General features: G+C 55.5%; 1 non-coding gene across 1 annotated transcript; it reads right to left on the reverse strand.

Moving 5' to 3' along the window:
• Window positions 1-401: 401 nt before the first annotated feature.
• On the reverse strand, window positions 402-483 carry TRNAS-GCU (transfer RNA serine (anticodon GCU)). The gene has a single exon. It is a non-coding gene; the product is annotated as a tRNA-Ser (tRNA).
• Between the last annotated feature and the right edge of the window lie 9,249 nt (window positions 484-9,732).

The raw sequence follows: 9,732 nt of genomic DNA on the forward strand, positions 1-9,732 counted from the left end.
CAGCATCCACTGCTCTTCCCTTCTCCACCAAGCCAGTCAGCTCACCGGAGAAGGCTACCAGCTTGGTTAAGCATGACTTCTGCTTCGTAAATCCATGCTTACTACTCCCAACCACCTTCCTGTGCTTAGCTATGTTTGGAAACTGCTTCCAGGATGTTTTGCGCTATCATCTTCCCAGGGACTGAGGAGAGGCTGACCGTCGTGTGAGTTCCCTGGATCTTCCTTCATTCCCTTCTTGTTCCTCTTGCCTATGTGGAGACAGAAGAGGTTGAGGTGTGTCCTGAGCCACTTCAAAACCTTGCAAGTTCTTTCCAGGCAACTCTCATCTCAAAACAAAGTCTTGCTTGGGGGCACACAACGAGCTCCTCACACTCAGAATCTCTGACCATTGTCGGGCTGACCGACGAGGATGGGATTCGAACCCACGCGTGCAGAGCACAATGGATTAGCAGTCCATCGCCTTCACCACTCGGCCACCTCGTCAGCATGCTGCTCCTGCCGCTGCCACTGCTCCTGCTGCTGTTTCTCCGGCTCCTGCCGCTGCCGCTGCCGCTGCCACTGCCACTGCCGCTGCCGCTGCTGCCACTGCTCCTAATCTTGCTGCTCCTGCTCCTGTTCCTGACGCCTACACCGTTTTATACTCTTTGACATGGGAGAGAAGGAGCCAGCCTCCAGCTTTTGCCTTTGGGAGTGGTCCACTCTCCCAACAGCTGGGCTGAGCTGCGGGAACCTTTGGGATCTAGGTCTCGGTGTTCACATCAGAAAATGACTGAACAGCAAAGCCCCATGCTCCTTCCCAGGAAGGAACACGGGAGAGTCACCCTGGAGTGCTCAGCACCTCCAAATGACTTGAGCCTGACTTTGAGATTAATTTGTCACCAGCCACGTCCCCCTCACATTCTGGAAGGATACCACCAGCTCATATGGACAGGAGTCACTCACACTTGGCTGGAGGACTTTTCACCAGGACAGAGCATGTGCCTCAGGCTTGGCCGTGGCGTCTCTGTTCTGTTCTCCCTGGTGCTCACCCAGCATTTCATCACAGGCTGCTTCTCTCCCAGCACAGCTACCAGTCAGGAATGAAGAGGGAGCTGAGGGGCACCAGCCCCACTGCACACAACCCCTCTTTTCACCTGCCAGAGCTCCAGTGCTGCACAGAGTTGAAACGACTGCACTGCTCCCCTGAGCCCAGACCTCTCTGTGCCTTGAAGGTCAGACCTTGAGCTGGGGGAAATGGTGCAGAGGCCAGGCTTGCTGCCCCTGGTGGGTATGGGATTGCGCACCGTGGGATGGACACTGATGGCAGGGCTCTGGGAGCCCCTCTTTCTCCTCCGCCTGCTTCATTCCTGTCTTGGATAAGGGGACAGAAATGCTGTCCCCATTGGATAAGGGGAGCAGTGCACAGCCTTGGGGGCTAAGACCAGAACCACTTGCACCCTGATCATTCGGAGTGGTTTCTCCAGCCCCAGCCCACCCCGTGGGCGTGTAATTGCAAAGACATGTGAACAAGGAGGACTGGCAGACTCACAATTGCCTCCGGGGCAGGAGCCCACGGTCAGAGGGAGAACTGGCCTGGGAAACGCTATGCTCTGCCGAGCTCCTTCCCCAGACTGCTGGCACTGCCCGCTGTGGATATGAAAAATTCCTGGGATTCACTTTGTGGGTTCTTAACAAAGACTTTCCTAACAAAGTAGCCAGGGCCATCATTGGCTCTCATTCATCCAGCGCTCTGTTGAGTCCCCGATGAAATCAGTGCAGCACAAGGGCAGTCAACAGAAATTTTGGGCTTCCTTCATACTTTGTTTTGTGGCTTTCGAGGTGTGCCGATGCGTAGTGGGGCTCCTTCCACAAGAGCTCTCGCGCCAAACTGGCCTTGTCTCCGTTGCTATGGGATGTCAGGGACGGAAGACGAGGCGCTCTCAAGCCCAGGAACTACGGAGAAGCCCGTAGTTTTTCCAAGGGAGGAACTCTTTTGGATACTCAGCTGGTTGGGATGGGAGAAGAGGGGAGAATGAAAGATGACTCTCTTGCAAAGCTGATGCCCAATGTCTTTAATGAGAAAATCAGAGGAAAATGGAAAAGGCGAGACGTTAAGCAATGCATTTTGGAGGCTGAGTAAAGCTCAGAGCAGCGCTGCCGTCTGAAGGAAAACCTCCACGCCAGCGATGCTCCTTTTCCAATTCCCCTTCAAGGCTCTGGCAATCATGTATCACCTAGACCCGCTGCAACAGAAGGAAGGAGGAGGTATTTCATGGGGAGCGTAAGGTAAAGCAGAGCAAGAGGGGGAAAGAGAGAGGCTCCCCGGGAAGAGACGGGAGGCCAGCGCAGGCCCCTTCTTCCTCCAGGCGGAGTGGTGGGAGCTCGGCTCCTCTGTGGACCGTGGCCGCGCTCTCAGGGTTGGCTCCAGGGCTTCCCTCGAGGCTCCTGGTGCTCAACCACGGGCAGGCAATCCACGGGCTTCAGCAGAAGAGATTGCCCCGTCCCAGAGGCCCGCAGAGCCCACGGCCCAGACCGGACCACCCAAAGCCCCCAAGCCCCAGGGAGCCCCCAGAAGCGATGGGCACACTGCCAGCGCTGAGAGAGCTCCCCACGGCAGCCGACGCGGTGGATCCCACGGCTGTGCTCTGCGGGAAGGAGCTGAGGATTGGGCCCGGCAGCGTCACCGTCACTGGCGAGGGCTGGATCGCAACGCTGGAGTCGGCACACCGCATGATGCACGGCTCGTTGCAGCTGTTGGCAAGCGGGGTTGGGCCACAGGCGGCTGACAGGCACGAGCTGTAGCACGACATGTCTTGCGGAGGGAGGCGACCCTGCAAGACCGGGAGGGAGCAGAGGGCATTAGCTGTCGGGCCCTTTCAGACCCCCAGCTTGGCTCCTCTGAGAACAAACGGTGCTTGGGAGCTCAGTGGAGAGAGCTGAGCAGTTGGGATGGGGCACGAGTCATGAAAACTGTGTTCAGCGGGAAGGCCCGCAATGGTGCCCTGCTGGGCTTTTGGCAGGACACACAATGCACCCTCCTCTCCGCCGCCCTAACCTCCCCGCTGCCTGGTCACACCCTGCCGTATCTCTTCTCTCGCCAACCTGGGATGTCTCACCCACAGGGATCTAGCCTAACCTGGCCAGAGTTACTTGCAACGCCCTCGTGAATGCAGGGTCTCACTTGGTAAACATTCTCAAAGGCGGAAGCAGTGGCATGGCCCAACAGTTGATGGACCTCCAGTGTGTGCAGGGAGGGGGTTTCTGGGCATTTTGGTGGGCCTGCGGTGGGTATTTGTTTGTAATTGAAGGGTGATCTGAGAGGATCCGTCCAAACGCAAGGAAGCTCCACCTGTCCAAGTCAAGCTCCTTCGCAGCTTATGCCTCAGCTGGCCTTGCCACTCCCAGGCATGCGTGCCGCACGGAGGCACTCTGCTACCTCCAGTTGCTCCATTACCAAGGGTACGTCTGCAGGCTGCGGGGATATTTCACAACAATCCTTCTGCTCAGCCTTGAAGGCTGCCGTTGAAAATCGGGTAGGTCAGGCGCCCCAGAGAGAGAGTTCTCAGTAAGCCCCCTCCCAGCATGAGGAAAGGGATGCCAGGTTTTTCAGACGGGTTGAGCGTAGCCTTGATGCTGTGGCCTCAGTCAGGGAAAGATTTTCTACAGCAGACCAAGAGGCTCCCTCTTCTTGGCATCGGGCTGTGTACTTCCTGATCATCAGCCCCTGTACCAGCATCAACTTGTTCACTCAGCCAAACGGGTCTCCTTCTCCCCACCCCCCGCCCACGAGACCCCTGGTCTTGTCAGCTCAGGCTCCTCTCACCCACTTCTCTCCAGAGGGGACGTGTCTGAGTAAAACTCAACAGGGCCTCTGAAGACAGCAGCCCCTATGGAAGAAGACGTCTGTGGTGGGACTAGCTCTCCTGAGGAAGCTCCTCGTCATGTCAAGAATGCAAAAGGAGCATTGCTGACCTGCGAATGGTGGAGGAAGTGCCCAGCTGTTGGTTAGAGAGTGCTGGCCGTACGTCCTGAGCCTTGGAAAGAACCACGGCTGGCAAAGAAACCAACCAATGCCCTGCTTCACATCCTAGACCATTCACCAAGGACAAGGGAGGCAAAACGCATGCAGCCCTCTCCACGAAAACTGTCCTGCCAACGGAGGAGACGAGAGGCAAAATGAACTGAGACTTACCGACTTCACAGAGCAGAGGAAGGCACGAGGAGAGGATAGAGGAGCTGGGAGTTGGGCACACTTTTATACTGCGGCCCAGAGCCCCAGGGGAGCTGAGAAATGACACAAACATGAAGCATGTTGAGAAACAGCAATTTTGGCTTCTCAGAGCTCTGCTGGCAGATGAAAGACATGCCTCCTTCGCCTGAAATGCTTGGCTCCCTTCTCATCCTGGGTAGCACTGAAGTGATTTTGTAGATAGCAATTATGTTTCTTCCCCAGACCAACGCTCGCTTGAGGTCTCATTCCAGTTGCTGGTGAAGCCTTGCAGCAGATTCAGGCCATGAGCAGGTGTTGTGCGCATCCTGCCCTTCCTGGGGAACATGGCCACCACTTACTTAGGACTTTGCCCGTGGAGCATGCCTGAAGGCCACTCAGAAGGGTCTCTCTTTGACGGGCTGAGGCCGACCCTGGGCAACACCAGTGCCTGCAGGCTACGCAGTTGCTCAGAGCCCAGCCAAGCCTCTGCAGGATGGCTGTTCTGATGAGGGACAGAGAACGGACGAGACTCAGATCCCCAGGGTGATTGGAAGGGGATGGTCAAACAAGGCCCTCCTGCGGTCTGGAGAGAAACCCCGTTGTGTGCAGGGATGGGGACACTGAGGCCATTGCTGGGGTGGATCAGGCTACTCGGTGGCAGATCTCTGCTCCCCTCGGCCCATGGTGATGCACACACTTTCCAGCCATGCAAAGGGAGCCCAGCAGTTCAGCTGTCGTCTTCAGTCAGGAAAGGCCAGAGTGTTTTCTTTGGGAACTGCACAGCCCTTGCCTTGCCTGCCCGGACTTCACTCATTACTCTCCTGAGAAGAAGCAACGGCTCAACGTGGCCCTGGAGAGCGATGAAGGAGCCTGCTGACTCATGCCCAAAAGTGAGCCATCACCCAGTGCACCTGTTTGCTTTGGCGCAGTCTTCCCAAACAACACTCATCTTTGCGTCATTGCCCGGTGGCTTGTTCAGGGTCACCGACCCAAGAGGGTCTGGCTTGTTTTCCATGGCTCAGGGACGGATTGGCACATTCAGGGCCCTTTAATTGCAAGGTGGCACCAGCAGACCACCTCGGAGTCACCTGTGAGTCACCAAAAAGTGCTGAGGCAGTACGAGAGACCTCAGCTCCACCTCGGTGCGAATCATCCGTGCACTGGCATCAGGGGCTCTGGGGGAAATGGATTCAGACCTGCAGAGGACCCTAGGCGCAACCTCATGTCCACATTCCTGCAGAAATGCAGCTTTTTGTACAGTGTTGTCATGGCGGTTAGCATCTTGCCCAACCACTTGGTGACTCCTTGAAATCCTGTCATGCTCCTTGGTGAAAGAGCAGCCAGAGGAGGACAGCATGGACATGCCCTGACCTTCCCACTCCCGGACATTTCTGGAGCACAGACCAAATTGAGGAAAGTTGCCACCCCTATGTGTCCAGGGCCTGGGGAGCCTGCTCTTTTGACAGACCGGTGTGACAGACCACTGGACGGAGGCTGCAGCCACTGAGTGGCACCAGATGGTGCTCCCTGCTACCCTGGGAGACATAGAGGAGACTGTGGCTGTCTGGAAAGGTCTGGGGGGAGGTCAAAGGCCAGGCGCGTGTCGCCAGCCCTGAGAGCTGCCTGGAAAAAGCCTCTGACTGCCCGTGCTGCTTGGGATGCTGGGCCACGCTCTCAGCCAGGGGGCCATGCCGTTTCTGGGAAGGGTCTTGGCCAGGGGGCTCTTGTCTTCTCCTGCAAAGGACTGATGGCTCTGTCTCACTTCAGAGGTGGGGGAAAGTCGGCTTCAGGGTGGTACCGGGAGGAAGAAATGTGACAAAACTAGAGGGAAGTTGTGATGCTCCTCTACTCGAAGGCTCAAGTCCTTACTTGAGATAGTGGCAGACTAGGGCACTTTGGGCTACGATGCATGGCCATTCTCAGATTTTTTTGCTTTTGCGAAAGGGAACAGCCCTTTCATAGGTCCTTGCTATTAGGGAATCTAGCACGCATCTCCTACAGCACCGGTGGGACACACACCGCTGTGCTCCCCAGGAGAGACCTGAGAGGATCTGTTGTTCACCCATGCACAGTCCAGCCAAGGGCAGGTCAGAGGTGCTGGCCTAAGGTCAAAGTCTCTCAGGGGGGTTGTTTTGAATCACACCCGTGACAAGGACTGAAAGCAGATAAGCCTGGAGACCTTCATTTTTGCTGTGAACATTTCTGTTCACAAAGGATTTCTGGTGCCTGGGAACACGGGTAAAAACACATGGGAGGTTAGAGGGCAGGACACAAAAGCCTAGTGCCCTTCTGCACTCCTTTACCAGAGCTCATTAAGGAGACACAGGCAGGCTGGAGGAGGAGGAGAGAAGTCCGCGTCTTTCCCGGTAACTTAGAGCCTGCAGCACAGAGGGGTGGCACCAGGACCTATTTAGTGAGGCAGGCACCGCTCACAGAGGAGAAGGGTGAAATCCTGCATGGCAAAAGGACCCTTTTCCCTGGCTGGGACTGAAGTTCAGGTTGGTGCAGAGGGAGGGCAAATCCTGAGCACTGGAGCACCAAGATGGGGCGGGGAGACCAGACCTTCCCACACCCAGGGGTGGAGAGCCACCCAGCCCCAGGAGGACAGACCCCTGGAAAAACACATGCCAGGAGAAGCTGAAAAGGGACGAGTGCCAGTGCCTTTCTAGAGCACTCAGCAGTGACTCAGATCACAGCCTGAGAGCACCAGAGGGGGAAGAGCGCTCCTGCCTGGGGAGCTCAGGAGCCTGCTTGAGGGGGAAGGACATGGGCACCACAGGCGTGTAGACACTCACAGCAAATGGTACTGAGCCCTGCCCTGGGCTTGGAGACTCACTCCCTGAGTGCCCAAAGGAAGTAGGGAAGGAGGACTGAGGATGGTACAGGGAATGCCTGGCTGCCCTGTCCCCGCAATTGAGCTGCGACTCTGCCACAATCGGGGCTGTGTCAGCTCCTCCTGTAACCACCCTCCCATCTCCTTTCCTGCTTCCAGGAATCACGAGTGTGGCCCAGGGAGGGCTGGGACTCTCATTCTTGAGAGTCGGATCACTGTTCCAAAAAAACCCAGATGTGCCGTCTCCTCTTGCTCTCCCCACAGAGGCCTCTGGCCCCCACAGCAACCTGCAGGGAGCAGTTCCACAGGTGCCTTGTGCATGGAGTGACTCTGTCTGATGATCTCACCAGCTGCCCTGAGACACTGGGGCTGGCTACTGCTGCTGCACTTCTGCACACCATTCCAGCTTTCCAGGCCAAGTTACAAGTGTCATTCCTCAGGTGTCGAGTCTGATGCTGATCATTTTTGTGTCTCCGTCAGCAGCCTGGACAGTGGGGCAAACAACACTCTCAGCAAGTTCATGGGCAACAGCAAGCTGGGGCAGATCCCAAGGGGCAGAAGATATGCTGGAGGGGAGGGCTTTGAGAATCCAAAAGAGAGGGCTGACAGGGCACCTGCAAAGTTCAACAACACAGATGTGACATCCTGCAGTCTACTTAGAGCAACCCCATGGAATGGTACAGGACAAAGCCAGACTGGCCAGGCTGCAGCCCCACAGGAAAGGATCTGAGTTGTCCTGGTGAACACGGAGATGAGCCGAAGTCAGCAGTGCAGCCTCACAGCAATGAAGGCCACTCACGGAGTGGCTGCAAAAGGGAGAGCAAAACCAGCAGGTCAAGGGAGCTGATCATTAGCCCCTTCTGCCGCTCTGGGTTTTCGCAACGTGACATTCAGTGTCTTGTGTCTGCTCTGTTACCACCAGTTTAAGAAGGACACTGACAAAGTGGTCAGCGACTAGAGGAGGCCATCAAGATGGCTAAGGGTCTGGAGCACATGGCATGCAACAAGAGGCTGTTTGGACAGACCCTCTGGGATCACCCTGAAGTTACAAACACCCACCAGGGTATTTGTTGAGCCTTGAAAAGAGAAAACTGAGGAGAGGACACTGTGGTTTCCCTCAGGTGCCCACAGGGAGGCAGAGAGAAGGTGGAACCTGATTCTTCTCCAATATGCACAGCAAAGGGACAGAAGGCAATGATTACAAGCTGCAGGAAGAGCATGAGAAAATAAGTGCTCTTACCACAAGGGATGATCAAAAGGAGCACAAGCTTCCCAGACAGACTGCAGCGCCTCCATCCTGGGAAACATTCACAGCTCAGCTGGACAAGGCCTTCGGCAACCTGATCAAGCTTTGCCTTTGAGCAGGACTGGTGTCCAGATGACCTCCAGAGGCCACTGCCAATCTGACTTCTGCTCTCATTGCTGTGTTACGCAGGTGCCAGTTCACGCTTTGGCTGGAGCGCAGAATTTTGTCTCCTCCCTTTCCCTGTCGCTTTGGCTCTGTGCGGTAGAGGTTGCAGCAGCAGCAGCCCTGTGAGTACCAGGGGCTCACGGCTTCACAGGTATTGCCACTGTCATCTCCTGAGTGGTCACAGTAGGGACCAGACCTGTATTTTCAGCCATAACTGAAAAAGTAAGTGCATTAAATCCCTCTTTTGCTGCTCAGGGTTTAGTCCCCTTCGTAGATGTGATGGGGGGAGTCCTTCCCCATCCCCAAAGAGCACAACCTCTTTGATTCCTCTAGGTTTGACAAGGCAAGTTTTAAACAGATGAGCTTTAACTGCTCCCATTAGACACTGACCTCATTCTGTGCCTCCCTGCTGGAATATTAGTGCATGCAAGGAAGGGGAGATATTCAACACACACATGCACACACACACGCACGTGCGCGTGCACACACACACACACACATGCGCATGTGCGCATGCGTGCGCGCACACACACACACACAGTTGAAGCAGGAAAATTTCTGCATGTGATAAGAGCAGGTGACGAAAGGACTTTTTTTCAGGGCAAAGGTAGATTGAATAGAATTTATCAGGTTGACAATACCTGTGAATCAGCCAGGGAAACATCTGCCAGTGCTCTGTGCTGCTGGTTATGCCAAGTGCCCTACAGCAGCTGAAGTAGAAAACCAGACACTAAATCCAAAGTGCTGGGGAGTGCAGTCTTCCCGATTTGGGCTTTTTTGTTCTTGTTTCAAAGGTATGAAATTCCCCGTATTGATTTGACAAGGAGGTGGCTGAGGAGAAGCATGCATAGACTTGTGATCCACTTTTGTTCTTCAGACCTGCCCCTCTCACAGCCTCCTCCTGCCAAGTCTCAACCCCAAGGGGAAGGTGTCTGGGAACTCAGTCAGGCCCTCGTTGGCTGCCTCCTGCCCTCAAGGGTTTCCAGGCACGTGCCCAGAGCTGTCTCTCCAAGCCTGCTGAGTTAGGTAGAGAGGCGTGCTCTCTCCTTTCCCCTCGGCTCTGCTCAGCCTCAGCAAAACCCAAGCTTCTCTGAGGCATCTCTTGAGGAGTTTGACCTTGGACAGCCAATCTAAGCTTGGGTCAGCATAGATACAGCACGGCCTGCCTGCTGGCCTTGAGGTGGAAAGAGTTGTGTTATGCTCTCATCTAATGGGAAAGGAGGGGAGGGGCAAGAAAAGGTGTCTCTGTCCTGGTTTTATCTCTTTGCGAGGTTCCTGAATTGCACTTTGCAGGGAGGG

Source organism: Gavia stellata, chromosome 22 (assembly GCF_030936135.1).
Source record: "Gavia stellata isolate bGavSte3 chromosome 22, bGavSte3.hap2, whole genome shotgun sequence".
NCBI lineage: Eukaryota > Metazoa > Chordata > Aves > Gaviiformes > Gaviidae > Gavia > Gavia stellata.